Source organism: Carettochelys insculpta, chromosome 2 (genome assembly GCF_033958435.1).
Source record: "Carettochelys insculpta isolate YL-2023 chromosome 2, ASM3395843v1, whole genome shotgun sequence".
Taxonomy (NCBI): domain Eukaryota; kingdom Metazoa; phylum Chordata; order Testudines; family Carettochelyidae; genus Carettochelys; species Carettochelys insculpta.
Window position 1 is genome coordinate 26,776,886 of NC_134138.1, and position 16,488 is coordinate 26,793,373.

Here is a 16,488-nt window from a genome sequence, read left to right on the forward strand (position 1 = left end):
TGGAATTAGCCTTGATAAGTCAGGAATTCCTCTGTATTGTATGGTAGCTTCTTTGCACTATGCCAGTTCTTTTTCTCTCTAATGGTGGTTGTGGTTCATGGACTCACAATTATTAGAAGCTTCATATTACTACTCATCCAAATAGCTGATAAGCGTTATAGCACATTTCAGTGTATGACAAGTCACTGTGTTGCATCATGTCTTTTACTCTAAGGCTGCGCTTACACTAGCAATGAACTTCGAAGTTAATTTCAAAGTTAGGGGCTATTTTCAAGTAAAGTGTGATGCGTCTACACACGTTTTGCGTTACTTCGAAAAAAGGGAGCCCAAATAGGAAGTCCTTACTCTGTAGCACCCTAATTCGAAGTTTAACTTCCAAATAGGACGTGTGTAGATGCTTTGCAATTGCTATTTCGAAATAGCAGGTCCACCATGGCGGCGGCCCTGCAGGAGCTGGAGATGCTCTGGCCAACCCAGGCTGGGCTCTGTGGTCACTGCTGGCTGCATGCCAGGAAGCAGCTACCCAGCAACCCCAGGCAGGAAGCTGAGAGTGTGGCAGAAGCACAGGGATCACAAGCTCCCTGCTGCAAAGCCCCCTCTTGATGCCAGAGCCATGCCAGACACTCCCAGCTGGCAATGGCATCTATGTCCCACCCCCCGGAGCCCAGTGACGATTCCCCCGAGGGCTCGCAGCAGCTGGGCAAGCTGCAGCAAAAGAAGGGCCACTCCTGGACCGAGGTGTAACTGCACGACCTCTTTGGACTGTTGTGGGATGAGAAGGTCCTGCTCCAGACAGGGGAGCGGCACCGTAATGCAGAAGCGTTTGAGCAGCTGGCCAGCGGGGTCGCCAGCTGGGGGCACCCTGTCTGGACTGGGAAAAGTGTCTGCGCCAAAGTGAAAGAATTGTGGCAGGCATACTGCCAAGCGACAGCTGCTGCCAGCCACTTGGGGTCACGGTCCATCCATTGCCGCCATTAACGGGAGTTGCATCGCCTCCTGGGGCTGAAGGAGGTGCCTCCAACACATCACCTCATGACAGCACCAGCCTCTCTCCCATGGACACAGAGGAGGAGCTCGGTCCATCAGGTGCCACCAGCCCCCTGCCAAGGGTCCAGAGCACAGAGGCTGAGGACAATGACGAGGGCAGTGATGGGACCTTTGTCATTGCCCTCCTCTCTGCGACAACCAGCTGCGCCTCCTTGAGCCATGAGTTGCCCAATGTCATGGAGGTAGCAGCCAGTAGTTATGCGGTATTTGGGATGTCACAGGACCCAAGGATGGCCCCCCTGCTTGAACAGCCCCACAGCCCACATGCCCAGGGAATGGGGGGGTGCCAAACCCAGCCCAACCCTCACCCCGTGGGAACCCCTCTGCAGCCAGGATCCCATGGGCCCCCCCAGGCCATTGGACAGCAGGGGAGCTGGTGGGGGGCAGCAAAGCGGGTGCCCTGGCCCAAGGGTTGGGACACAGGACTCACAGGCTGTCCCTCCTCCCCTTCTGTCTCCACAGGTCATCCATCCAGGAGCCACGCCAGCCCTGTATAGGACCAGCCTGAAGCTGTAGAGGGCTGGGAGTCCACCTCCTCATCCCATCCTGCATCTCAGCAGGCCACCGCTGGGCCGGATGCTGCTGACAATGGAGGAATGAGGAGACAGCCACTAAGCAGTCAGTCATGTGGGAGATGACAGCTGTGCTCCGGGACTGGCTGGTAATGGACCGTGAGGTGTGGGTGGGGGTGGGGGTGGCTGACAGCCTAGAAACCCTTGCACAGGCTGTGGCCACCCACCTCACCCAACCTTCTGCTCCCTCACCAGCCCACCATGCAGCGCCCCTCCCCTCCCCCGGGGATACCCCCCACAGACGCCTCCTTCTGCAGCCACCCACCTCCTGGCAGACCTGTCCCTGTCCGTCCGCTTGGAACTGGGCTGGTGGTTAATGGCCAGTGCAGGCACCCTTGCAGTGGCCCCTGTGACCTCCCCAGTTGATCCTACACACCCTGGGGAGGCCAAGCCTACAGTGTCCCTGCCTCACCTCTACCTCCTCTTGGTGCCGGCCCCCTCGCAGCCCCATAGGAGACCCTGAACACATGGCAGTAGAGGCACCCATGGCCACCGCGTCTCCCAGAGCTCCACCCTGGATGAATGTGCCCTCCCGCATCCCGGCCCCCCTCCTCCAAGTTCGATCTTCCACCCTGTCCCCATGCATCCCTCCTGTACATAGTTTCTCCCTTGTAAATAGGTTCAGGTATTCTTCTGCTGTTCTGAACAAACATGTTTATTTTGACAAACCCCAGCAAAAGTTACAATTGTAGCACTAATTCTGAATCCCTAGTGCATGCTCGGGGAGTGATGGGGGGGTAACAGAAGGGGGTGTGGTGGGGGAGGGGTAAAGGGTGGTGGAACAGGGGTGGTGTGATGGGGAGGGTGGCTGGGAGGGTCACTGTGAGCCCCAGGCAAAGGCCTCATGCAGGGCCTCCTGGACCCTCATCCCATCCCTTTGGGCCTGGTGCCATGGAGCAGCAAGCAGCTGCTTGTACGCAGCCCCCGGTTCCACAGCCCAGCACTGTACAAAGAGCTCCTGTCTGCTCTCCACAATATTTTGAAGAGCACAGCAGGCAGCAACCATCATGGGCACATTTGGGAGGCTGATGTCCAGCTTCATGAGGAGGCAGCAAAACCTCCCTTTTAACCTCCCAAATGCCCACTCAGTGGTGCCCTGGAGTGGTTGAGGTGACTGTTACAAATGTCTTGGGATGGGGTGCTGCATCCCGTGTAGGGCCGCATGAGCCATGGGTGCAGTGGGTATGTGGCGTCAGCCATGATACAGGGGGCATCATGATGTCACCCAGTGGGAGCTCCCATGGGGGGACACAGGTGCCCTCCTCCATCCAGTCTCCCACCTCCTAGAACCCCCTTCCCCACTCGCCAGGGTGGGTCTGTGGTCCAAGCCAGGCTTACCTCAAGCAGGACTGCTTTGACAGTGGCCTTGCCCACCCCAAACTGATGGCTGACGGACTGGTGGCTGTATGGGATGACCAGCTTCCACAGCGCTTTTGACACCCTCTTCTGCACAAGGAGCACAGGCCACATTCTCATGTCGTTGTGCTGGAGGACTGGGGCTACGTCTACACGTGAAGCCTACATCGAAGTAGCTTATTTCGATGTTGCGACATCGAAATAGCCTATTTCGATGAATAGCGTCTACACGTCCTCCAGGGCCGGCAACATCGATGTTCAACTTCGACGTTGCTCAGCCCAACATCGAAATAGGCGCAGCGAGGGAACGTCTACATGTCAAAGTAGCACACATCGACGTAGGGATGCCAGGCACAGCTGCAGACAGGGTCAATGGGCGGACTAGCGCTTCCGGGGCAACAGCTAGCCGCTCCCTTAAAGGGCCCCTCCCACATACACTCAGCCTGCACAGCACGCGGTCTGAGGAGCCATAGGCACACAGACCCCGGGCGCCGCAGTCATGGACCCCCAGCAGCAGCAGCAGCAGCAGCAGCTAGAGGGCCACCCAGCCCTCCCGGAAGGAGCAGGGCTTGCCCTGGCCCATGCCATGTGGGAGGCAGCTGAGTACCTCCTGGCCCCAGGGGAGGAGATGCCCCCAGGGCAGCAGGGCTCAACCCCTACCCCTGCAGCACCCCGCTCCACCCCCCGCCTCACACGCCGGCGGCTGTGGAGCTACCCCACCAGCACCGACTGGTGGGAGCAGCTGGTGCTTGGAGAGTGGGACGACGACCACTGGCTCAGGAACTTCAGGATGAGCCGGCAGACATTCCTGGAGCTGTGCCAGTGGCTCACCCCCGCACTCAGGCACCGGGACACTGCTATGCGGCGTGCCCTCCCTGTGGAGAAACGGGTCGGCATCGCTGTCTGGAAGCTGGCCACTCCGGACAGCTACCGATCCGTGGGGCAGCAGTTTGGTGTCGGAAAGGCCACCGTCGGGGCTGTCTTCATGGAGGTAAGAGAACCCACGGGGGAGGCCAGGGCAGGGCAGGGGGGCCAGGGCAGAGCAGGGGGGCCAGGGCAGAGGGGCCAGAGCAGGGCAGGGCAGGGCAGGGCAGGCGGGCCAGGGCAGGGCAGGGCCACGCACACCCTGCTCACCCCTCATTGGGGCTGTCCCATGTGCTTTCTCTGCAGGTCATGCGTGCCATCAATGCCATGCTCCTGCACAGGCTCGTGAGGCTGGGGGACCCACATGCCACTGTCGCTGCCTTTGCCACCCTAGGCTTCCCCAACTGCTTCGGGGCTCTGGATGGGACTCACATCCCCATCCGCGCCCTGCATCACAGTGGAGGACGATACCTCAATCGGAAGGGCTACCATTCTGTCGTCCTGCAGGCCTTGGTGGACAGCCGGGGATGTTTCCAGGACATTTACGTGGGCTGGCCTGGCAGCACCCACGACGCCCGGGTTTTTCGGAACTCGGGCCTGTGCCGCCGGCTGGAGGCGGGGACCTACATCCCCCAGCGGGAGATCCCTCTGGGGGACACCACCATGCCCTTCTGCGTCATTGCAGATGCGGCATACCCCCTCCGGCCGTGGCTCATGCACCCCTACACGGGCCATCTCTCCGCTAGCCAGGAGTGCTTCAACGAGCGCCTGAACCGTGCGCGCCAGGTGGTGGAGCGCTCATTTGGCCGCCTGAAGGGACGCTGGAGATGTCTCCTGACCCGCCTGGATGCGGGCCCCAACAACATCCCCCAGATTGTGGGTGCCTGCTGCGCCCTGCACAACCTCATGGAGAGCAAGGGGGAGACCTTTCTGCAGGGCTGGGCCACGGAGGCCGGCAGGGCACACGCGCAGCCATCTGCTGCCCCAAGTCGGCAGGTGGACCCCGAGGGGACCCGGGTCCGGGAGGCCCTGCGGGCCTACTTCGACCAACAGGCCGCGGGGTGAACTCTGCCCAGGCCCCCTACTGCCCGCCCCTTCCTCCCCCACACTCCTGCCCCAACGCCCACACCATGGAGCACCCCACCGCCCCCCCCCCTTGTCCTGGACAAATGACAGCACGAACTTGTGGCTGAACGTAAGTTTTTTTTTTCTGGCCGAACCTTTTTTTTGGGGTGTAAATAAATATGTGAAGCACAAACAGAAAACTAAGTACAAACGTTCAGCCAAAGCAATATGTACACAAATAAAACAAACCAAAGAAACAACTGTGTGGCATACATAATAAAAAGAAAACCAGGGAGGATAAAGGGGAGAACTATTTACATGGGGGGGACGGGGCAAACGGGGGCACCAAAATAACAGGGTCCAACTATATACAAGGGGCGGGCCACGTCCCGGGCCCCTCACCCCTATAGCCCGGCCGGGAGCCCCGCCGCGCCTGCAGTCTGGTCCGCGGCTGGGTGGGAGCGGGCTGGACTGGAAGGTATCGGTGCTGGCAAGTGTCAGGTGGCTCCAGGGGTCCCTCGGCGCTCTGGCCCTTGCGGGTGGGTGGTGGGGCGACGGCGGATGGGCCGGCGACAGCCGGAGCAGCTGGTGGTGGGGCTGCAGGAGCGGGCAGGGCGGGCGATGGCTCGGCCGGCGCAGCATGAGGGGCCAGGTAGTCCACGAGCCAGTTAAATGTCTGCATATAGGCCCCCCATGCCTCCTGGCGCCAGGCCAGCGCCTGCTCCTGCAGCTGGAGGTGTTGCTCTGAGACCTCCAGCTGCCGGTGGAGGATGGCCAGCAGCTGGGGGTCCGTCGCCTTCGGCGGTAGTAGGCGCGGGGTCCGCCGTCTAGCCCTCCGCGGGGCCGGTCGTTCCTCGGCCGAGGGGCTGCCCTGGAGCGATGGTCCTGGAGGGCTCTCCGGGACAACTGAGGCTTCGCCGGTGCTCTCTTCCGGTCCTTCTGATGGTGCAGGTGCAGGTGCAGGACACAGGAGAGGAGGGGGGGAAGAAGAATGGAGACAGGCGTTAGTGTGGGCCCCGAGCCGTGGCCTCTGTCCCCCCAGCCCTGTGCTGCAGGTTCCCCATCCCCATCCCCGGGAGATGCTGCTGTGATGGATGGGGTTCAGGGGTCCCCCTGCCCTGCACCCCGTCCCCTGGTGGGAGCAACTCTCACTTCACCCCGCAGGGTCTGAGAGCAGGAGAGCTTTCTTAGGCCACAGATGGCCAGTTTCTGGCAGGAGTGACAGCACCAGCTGTCGGAAGAGACAGTCCTTCCAACCCGTCGTGGGGAGAAGACCCCAAGGGGGGCCCCTCTGGGATGCAGCTTTCCCCGTCCTCAGGCTGGCTGCCTACCAGCTCTCCCTTCCCCTAGCCTCTACCTGTGGCCCCCGCCCTCGCCCCCAATTCCAAGCCAGCTCGGCTCCTCCCTCCTGTTTGTTCAGGGCAGAGGTGTCACCTGCCAGCTGTAGCGCCAGGATCCTCCTTTGGCCTTGGGAGCTCTTCGGCTCTTGTGGCTCATATGTAGCCTGAGTCTCCCTTTGGCACTCCCCCCACTCCATCACATGCTGCTGCTGTGGGGTGTCCCACTCCCTCCACCCGGGGGCCCCTCGAGGTTCCGCTCCCCTCTGGCCCGGGGATGGGGCATGGCACTGTCATGCAGGGTGGGGGGGGCAGGGGCTGATGGCTGCAGTGGTGTGAGGGCCATGGCCCTGGTGTCCTTGGGGCCATGGCCATGTGAGCGTGTGGGGGGCCCTGGACACATCTCTGTTACCCCCGCCCCTCAAGCCCAGGGGTGTCCACCAGAGAGGGGTACCTACCTGTGGGTCCGCTCCCACGGTCCAGATATCCCCGGGGGTCAGAGGCCCTGCTGCTGCTCCGGGATGGCAGGAGGAGGATCTGCAGGCTGGATTCTGCGGAGGAGGAGCCCCCCTCCTCCTCCTCCTCCTGCCGCGATGTCCTGGGGATGGCCTCCGGGGGGGGCCCCCGGGGTGCGGGGCTTGCCTCCGGGGCGGAGTCCATCTGCAGGGCCTGCTGGGGCTCGTCAGCCGAGGTGTCAAGGGTGGCTGGAGGGGAGGAGGTGTGCCGGGAGCCCAGGATGTCCCTGAGCTCCCTGTAAAAGGGACAAGTGACGGGGGCAGCCCCAGATCGGCTGGCCGCATCCCGGGCCCGGGCATAACCCTGCCGCAGCTCCTTCACCTTACTCCTCACATGATCAGGAGTGCGGGCAGGGTGACCCCGGGCAGCCAGGCCATCGGCCAGCCGAGCGAACGCATCCGCGTTCCGCCTCTTGCTCCCCATTACATGGAGCACCTCCTCCTCGCTCCAGAGCCCCAGCAGGTCCCGCAGCTCGGCCTCAGTCCAGGAGGGGCCCCGCTGCCGCTTTCCAGACTGGGTGGCCCTCTGGCTGGGCTGGCTGCCCTGGCTCCCCTTGGGGGGGGTCCCCTGGGGGCGCTGGGGGGTGCTCCTGGCTCGCCATCGCCGCTGGGTGGGTGCCTGAGAGTTGTGCAGGCTGCCCGCATGTGCAGGCTGCAGCCTGCACGTTGCCTCAGCTTCCTGCAGAGTCAGGGAGGGGGAGGGGACCTTTAAGGAGCCGCTCCACACGGCCACCAGTGAGCTGAGGGGCTGGAGACAGCGTCTCTCAACCCCCCAGCTGATGGCCGCCATGGAGGACCCAGCAATTTCGACGTTGCGGGACGCGGATCGTCTACACTGTCCCTACTTCGACGTTGAACGTCGAAGTAGGGCGCTATTCCTATCTCCTCATGGGGTTAGCGACTTCGACGTCTCGCCGCCTAATGTCGAAGTTAACTTCGAAATAGCGCCCGACGCGTGTAGCCGCGACGGGCGCTATTTCGAAGTTACTGCCGCTACTTCGAAGTAGCGTGCACGTGTAGACACAGCTTGGGTGAGCCAGTGGCAGAGCTCCTTGAACGTCCACCTGGTCATGCAGAAGTTTCTCGGCCATCGCTCGTTGTCCCAGTCCCCCAACACTAGCTTGTTCCACCTTTCCATGCTGATAAGGAAGATCCATTGGCACCGGATCACCGTGGGACATGCAGCAGGGCCCAGCCCAGACCCTGCAGGATGGGGCCGATGTGACCGGCCCTGCCATGCTGCTGGAACACAGCAGCAAGCACCATGGCCAGCAAGTTGGCCACAGCAGAGAAAAGATCCCCCTGAGGGAGCAGCTGGCAAGGTATCTCGTTCCTGGCTAGTTCTGTTCCCTAGCACATGGTCTGCCCCACTGTGTGCAGCCTGGTAGCTCAGTGTACGTGCAGAGTGGCGGTTGTTGGGAGGGGCCCTTTAAGGAAGCAGCTGGCTGTGAGCCTGGAAGGGCTTGTCGGCCATGCGACCCCTGTCCGTGTCATTTCCTGGCCTCTTCTTTTGAAACAGGGGCTATTGACGTGTAGATACTTTGAAGTACCAGGACGCTATTTTGATATAAGAGCTGAGGGCTTTGTGTATGTAGATGCGCAACTTTGCAGTCTGTTATTTCAAAGTTGAACTTTGAAATAAGCAACTTCTAAATTACTGGGTAGTGTAGACATGGCCTAATTGTTCCAAATCATGTGGCCAGCCCCCTTAAAGAATCCTATTTTACTGATGACCATATTGTTGCTGCGGGGCGGGGGGGGTTGCCAGCAGAACACTCTTTGGCCTCCATCTTGATGACCATTGCCAAGATGAAATTACAAAAGAGCAGACAATCTACAGCCCATTCATGCCAATTATATTATAATGAGGTGCAAGTATATACGAGGTTGACAACAATTATGACAGGGAAGACATATTTAAGACTCTTACATCAGTCTCCTAGCATACGAAGGCAGCCTGACTTGTGTGCAGTTCAACAAGAAGTATCTGGCACCCTTTATGATAAGTGCTTTAGCTCTCTTTGACAACTGCTGATGCTTTACTTCCAGTTTATTTTCTTTACGGTTTTATTTTCTTGCATCTGCAGGCACAGTCACACAACTGAAACTTTTTCTTTCCGCTTATATTTCTCTATCGGGCTTAGGTATTTACATGGTTCCCAGAACTTTCGTGTCTGAAAACACTGACTATATTTAGCCTCACAACTCTTCTGTAAATAGGAAAGTGTTATTATTCCAATGTTAAAGATGAGGAACTGAGACATCAGATGGTTTAAAAGAGATGGTTTCTAAAGGTACTTGGCTACCTAAAGATGTAGATTAGTCCTGTTGTGATAACTGGGCCTCCAGATTTACCCTAATCATGAGCTCAACTGTAAAACATATGGAAAAAGTTCACAGGATAACACAATATCCCCTATAAGCCCATGGGTGGATGGGAAAAGATATGAAATGGATATAGAAAGACTGATTTAGGACAAACAAAAGCTCAAAGGCTGTGTTAAGATCATACTCAGTAAGCAGGAAAATGGGGGTACAGAAATTAATGAACCAGAGTTGGTGTGTTGGATATTAAGCCTAATTGGAGGGCAAAATAATGAGAGAATGGACCATTCTCATCCATCACCCCCTTTCTGTCTCCTTAAGTAGGAAATTTTTAGGATAAAAGTCAGCTGCTATTATGAGTATCACCATTGTGGTTGAAACCTCCATTTATCTCCTGGAACCTCTGGGTCTTTGTCCTTTGCTCTTGTCAGACTTGTCCAATGCCATTGCCTCTAGCTGAAGCCTTAATACCACCTGGAACAAAATAGGATTGGACTTTAGCAACAGGTGCAACCCACCTCAATTAACTTCTTCTCTTTGCCCCCAAAGGACCATTGTTCTCTTTGATGCCATCTAACAGATTCTCAGTTTTCCTTCTACAACTCTCTCCAGCTTAAGGGGAAGGGAATGGTGGTTGTTACAATGAAAGCCCCACCTAATGCTTTTAGTTTCAGATGCTGTTTTTTTTCTTCTGGACAGTGATTGGATTATGTTAATGTCTTTGGTCCATTTCTTTCAGCTAAATTAGTGCAGCAGCAGCTGGTAGGATTTACAATGGCATCTGGGCTCCTTGCTCCCTAATGAATCATCCACTTTCTCTGTAGGTGCACTACAGGTGATGTAATAGCTATTAATACATAGGACTTTCCTTCTTCAATAAAGGTTAGGCAAATAACTATTTAATTCCCACAGCACCCTTTTAATGCAGGTATTGGAAGGGATTGGACCAGTTCCTAGTCCCCTTGTGCACAAGCCAGAAGATCTGGGAGTTTTGACATTAACTTCAGTGGAGCTAAGACTACATCCAAGATGTGCAGGAAAGGACCAGGATGCAGAATCCCAGGGAGTGGTGCATGTGCACATTCTCTCTGCATCAGTCAGAGCTCTAGGGGTGATTATGCCAGTTTTACAGGCTTCATCTACACTTGGATCGGGGCGGGGGCGGTGATTCTGAGCACCAGAAGATAGAGCGTTAAAGACTGTAATGTGACTGCAGATATGTGGGAAGTGGTGGAAGCGACATGGGTGAGCCATCTTAAGTATCACAAGAGATCCTGCAGCACCTTATAGACTAACAGATATTTTGGAGCATATGCTCCAAAATATCTGTTAGTCTATAAGGTGCCACCGGACTTCTTGTTCTTGAAGATACGGGCTAACATAGCTACTTCTCTGATACATATCCATCTCAAGTATGTCATCTGAGTGGGTCACTGCAGACTGGGAAGAAGGATAAAGTATTTTGGGGTGCAAGTTGTGTTCTTGTCCATACAATTTGTTGAAGGAAATTACCCAGGTAGGGACCATTGAATTGTTGAGAAGTTGTGATTGCACAATTGGTGTTGGTGAGAGATCTTGGATACTTCAACAATGAGATGTTTTTCCAGGAAGAAAGATTGTTTGGAAGAGATGGGATCCACCTAACAAAGAGAGGAATGAGTGTCTCTGCAGGCATGTTTCCTAACCTAATGAGGGTGGCTTTAAACTAGGTTTATTGGGGGATGACCAAAGCCCTGAGATAAGTAGGGAAGTGAGTGTTATGGGTATGCCTACCCCTTTGGGACTCTTACCGGATGGGTTGAGACACCACTGAGCCTGCTTGCCTGGTAATATCTGGCCACCCTGCAATCCTGTCCTACTAAACTTTCCCCTCTGACCTGCTCCAGCTCAGTCACAGGGAAGGGCCATGCCCCTCTACTTGTAATACAGACAGCAGACAATAAACTGAGGGACAAATCCTCAGCATACAGATACACAACCCTTCTGAGAGTTGAACCCAGATAAATCTGTCTTATGCTGTATGGAATTCCATACAGAGTAAACTCATGAAAGCTCTCATTAGAGATGGGAATGTTTTCTTGGAATTCAGTAATGCCCAGTGCCAGTAACCCCAGAAATCAGCTTCTAGAAAGAGATCTTTATTTAAACCTAACTTCTAAATGGCTGAGGCTCTAGACTAGACACCAAGCTTCATCTTCTCTTGAGAGAAACTTTCAAACTGCAAATTTATATCTGCCAGTGATAATATGTCCATTCTTCAGGAGTGCCCACAATGTTCAGCTGAGAATGTCCACAACACTGGTGGTGCATGTGACTCACCTCTTCAACGTAAGTTTCTTTATGTTAATATTCAGCAAATTGTTCTCTAGGGAAATGTGGGCAGCGTAGACTTGGAATTCACAAGTCTAGTTAAGCCCACTTGGTGTGAAAAAGTTTAACCAGGCAATAAACTCAGCACTTTTACAGTGTCCTAAAGTGTAAGATTCCTAATAAAAATAATAAACAATGTTGAATATTTACAACACCTTTCATCACAAATGATCTCAGTGTGCTATGTGCATTTCAGATATTGATTATTTACTCAGATTTGGCTCAGATTTTACCTGCACCAGCAGATCTTTGCTTCTCATTTTCGCATCCCCAGAATTAGGCACTCAGCAGCTAATTTTTAGAAGTGCTGAAAACCTACAACTCAGATAGAAGCTAATGTGACCTAGAGGTATTCATGAGCTCTGAAATTTAAACTATATATCACTCATGTTGGGCATCCAGAACAACCGGAAAATTTGGAGAGCTTTGGCTCAGTGTCTTCTCTGCTTGAGTTTACACTGGTGTCACCCTCTGAGATTAAAACTCTGCTATATTCTGGGAAATATTGCCATATTAATGGTGAACCTTAATTCTCTTGATTCCAGGTTACAATTCAGAATCCAATTTACCTTATGACTCACTTCTGCAAGCCCAGGCAGAGTGCTAATAATACTCAATGAATGTCTATTTTTTAAATCCAAAACTTAATGATATTATTAGATGACCAAGAGCTTGCACAGTTGCTGTACTTATATTTGGAGTACTTAGGGAAAAGTTGAAGCACACATTACAATGAAACGCTGTTGAAAAAAACTATATTCAGGCAATCCACTTCTCAAATTCAAAGAGATTATGCTGGGTGATATTCATAATTATAGAGCTCCAGGGAACGGACCCTTGCTGGCTAAATATAATTTATATAATAAATTACACGTTAATTACAACTAATTTGAATGTGCATGTGTCTAATAATTCTTCAGTCCTTTAGTTAATGAAAATCTGTTTTCTGAAAGGAACCCGCTTGATCATTTTGTAAAGGAGAAGGAAGAAGTTCCTTTTCCCAGAGGCCTATACCGTTACCATTAACATGCAACAGAAAATATAAATGGCACAAATGGACACACTACCAAGTATTGTTTCATTTCTTTTCTCTCCTAACTTTTCATAACACTGTTTTTTCTCATGTTTTTAGGCTACCTTTTGATTTATAGGGAGAAAAACATTTATAAACAGGCTATTTGGAAAAACAATTTGTGCAGTATCTTCCATACACATCTCTGTCTACACTATAAGAACATATCTTAGAATAGCTACTGGGTATTTCAGTGTTTGAAAAATGGGTAAATGCATAATGGCTGAGGAAAATCTAGGATAAATTCTTGATTTATTTCACGTTAGTGGAAATTAAATTTCAATGAAAGAGTTAATACTTCAGCCATTTTAACATAAGCTTTTTTATTTTAAATATTGGACAAACTGGACAGTTTTTAACCCTTTCTAGATGTAAGCAATGTGTATGATTGCACAGATATCCCCTGTGTCGGGAAGGATCAGTAATATGTGTGTTGAACATCTAAAATGCTTTGATACTTAAATCCTTCTGAGTGTGACAGTACCTATTGAGCAATACACATCTCTGTTTAGATTTGAATGAATTACTTACAGACACAGCCTTTGGATCTCTAGCATTTTGCTTCAAGAAAGTCTTGAATATTAGTTGTCTTTTACTTCCATCTCTCTATAGCCAGAACATGTGTACATTACCACTTGTGAAAGATTTACTCTTCATTAGCTTGTCCGTTGTCATACATCATTATTAACAGAATTCAGCCTCACTTTGAGTAATTCTATGGCTACATCTACATGGGCAGCATCTGTCGACAGAGGTCACTGCTGATAGAGAAAACCTTGGCAGTACCTCTGTTGACAGATTTCATCTACACATGAAAAGGTTGACAGAGCAAGCCACTTCACTGACAGAGAGCAGTCGGACTACCTGGCCCTCTCTCGACAGAATGGCTGCCTGCAAGCTCTGCAAACAGGGCTGCCTGGGGTACCGGAAGCCCCCTCTGTTGACAGAAGTTCCCACATGGGCACTCTGTCTATAGAACACCGTCGACAGAGGCGTTATACCTGATCAGGGAGAGGAATAACTCTGTTGGCTGAACAGCCGGATTTTGTCAACAAACTCTGAACAAAGTGCTTTAACCGTGTAGATGCACCACAGGTTTTGTCGACAGAAGCTGCCTGTGTAGATGTAGCCTATAGGTCCCCTCCAGCCTCTACCTCTGAACATGCTAAATCCCAGCCCAAACTGTGCTCCAAGGTTTTATCTTACTTCACTCTTTGTCCCCTTCTTTTCCTCCCAAATTCAACCCTTCATCTATGCGGCCTCTTCTTTCAATAGCCCTTATCATGGGTTGTGGGTAATAGAGTTAAGGGAAGACATTGCCTTCCTAAAAAGACTTGGGTGGCCCTGCCCACCACATTCCAGCTACCTGGGAAGAGTGGGGCATTGGCTGTGATGTGGCTGCCCTGCAACCAATGCTCCAGCTACCTTGGAAGGCTAAGGTTTAAGTGTAGCTGCCCAGCAATTCCTGGGGCCATGGGGCTGCTCAGGTTCTACCTGGGTAAGGGACATGGTAATGCATCTGTCTGTCTGCTCCTGGGGCCACAAGGCCGTGGTTGTATGTCCAGGCCCAGGTCACCTGGCTGCTACCAGGGCTGGGGCCAGAGCTTCATGGCTGCCTGGAGGCTCCTGGGGCCACAGGGCTAGAGGCACATGGCTGCTTCTGGGGCTGGTGCCACATGGCTGCCCAGCACCTTCTGGGGTCAGCATGCAGGGAAGCTAGTAGAGCTGCCCTGCTCTGGAAACTGGGAATGGGGGACAGGGCTGACAGGTGTGGGGTGTGTGTGTGTGTTCGATAGCCTTGGCAAAGTAGGACCGGGGACCAGTATCCACAATGGGCTGAGGGCTGGTGGGCACAGAAGGAGCAGGGCTGAAACTTGCTTACCCAAGCCCAGCCTTCACCCACCACCCATGGCCCTTACAAATCTAAGCCAAGCTCCTTTCCTCTATTTCCTTCCGATCGTTTCTAAACCCCTGCCTGGTTTGTGTCCCTAACCTATATTAATGTGCACCTCCCCCCTTGTTTATTCTTTATACTGGACCTACTTTTGCCTTTTTTCAGTGTTTTGGTTTGAATAATGCCCCATGCACAGCTACATTAATTAGGTGAAGATTGGAATGATAGACTCTCTAAATAAAACATGCAGCACTCATTAATTCATCCTCTCTTGGCTCTTCATCTATAATTGACCAGATGTCATAGTTTAAATATACTATATCAGATCATGTCTCTGGCAATACGTGGGCCACTTTGAGAGTATGCCTATATCTGAAGGAGGACATTCATGGCACATTCCAGATCAGTGCAAACTTCAGTGATTTTGCTATTTCTGGATGTCTTCTAGCATGTGCAATGGCTACCATCATTGATCTGAGATAATAGGAGTCATCCTGAGTGACTGTGGCAGCTGTTAATCAAGGCTTGCAGTACTGTGAACCCTCGGCAGTTGTTTCATAAGAGGAAAATTCAATTTATTTGTCTCTGCTGCACATTTCTAATGTTGTGCATGAGAATCCGATAATTAGCAAGGACAGCCTGGAAACCAGTGCAAGGACTTGCAGAATTCCATTCTTTGAAAAAAGAGGGAATGTGGCCAAATGCAGTCATTTTTAAAGGCTTTATTTTTTCCTCACAACCCACTTGAAGAAAATTATTGATGACCATGATGCAACCTATTGGTCTGTTTTGACTAGAGGATGGGCTGCAGGGTGGGCTGGGAATTGGGCTTAGGGGTGCAGAAGGTTGTGGATTGGTTACAGGTGCAGTCTAGGAGTGTGAGTTATGGAGCGGGCCTGGGATGAGCAGTTTGGAATGTCAGAGGGGGATCCTGGAAGGGGATGGGGTGGAGCAGAGGGGTTCAGTATGTGGTAAAGGGCTCTAAGTTGGGGCATGGGGTGGAGAGCAGGACGGGAGCAGGAGGCTCCATCTGGAGGTGCAGGCTCTAGGGTGGGGCCATGAATTAAGAGTCTGGGTGCAGGAGGGAGATCTGGGTTTGGGGAGGCTAAGGCAGGGGGTTGGGACATGGGGTTTGGGCACAGACTTGCTTCCAGCATTTGCTGGTCAGGGGTGCAGTAGAGGTGCTGAGGCAGACTTCCATCTGTCCTGGCATCACAGATCATACTGTGCCCTGGAAGTGGAGTGCATCAGGTCTTGCTCCTAGGCAGAGGTGCATAAGTGGCTCTTCATACTGCTCTCACCTGCAGGCACTGTCCCCTTCCCAACTAACAGAAGTGTGGAACTGGTGCTTGGGGCAAGGGCAGTGCACACAGACTTGTGGTCCCTCTACCCAGGAGCTGGACCTGTGGCTGGCCACTTCTGGGGAACAGCATATGCCATGGTGCCAAGCCTTAACACCCCTGCTGGTCACCTGGTCACCCTACACCAAGGCGACCTAGTGCCCGATATTCTATGATCCAGTATTGGGTTGTGACCCATAGTTTGAAAACCACTGGCCTGGTGGAGTCCTGCTGGGGTGGGACTCAGAAGGCTTGGGTTCTATTCACTGCTGTACGATGACCTTGGAGCAGTCATGTCGCTTTCTCTGTGCCTCAGCTACATTGTATGTAAAAGCGGGATAATGGTACTTATTTCCCTTGAGGGTTACTGATACAGACTCTGTACTAGAAAGCGCTGACCCTGAAAAAGATTTAGGTGTTGGTAATTGGTTGAATGTGAGCTCCTAGTGTGATGCTATGACCAACAGAACTAATGTGATCCTTGGACACACAGAGAGGGGGCAATCCAGTCAGAGCACAGAGGTTTTAAACTCTATATTTGACACTGGGTTGATGGCTGCTGGAATAGTGTTTTCAGTTTTGGCAACGAAGATTCAGGAAGTAGTATAGGTCAGTTGGAGACGGTTCAGAGAGTAGCCTCAAGAATGATTAAAAGGTTAGAAAATATACCTTAAAATGACAGACTCAAGGTGCTCAATGTATTCAGTTTAAAAAAAGAAAAGATTAAGGTG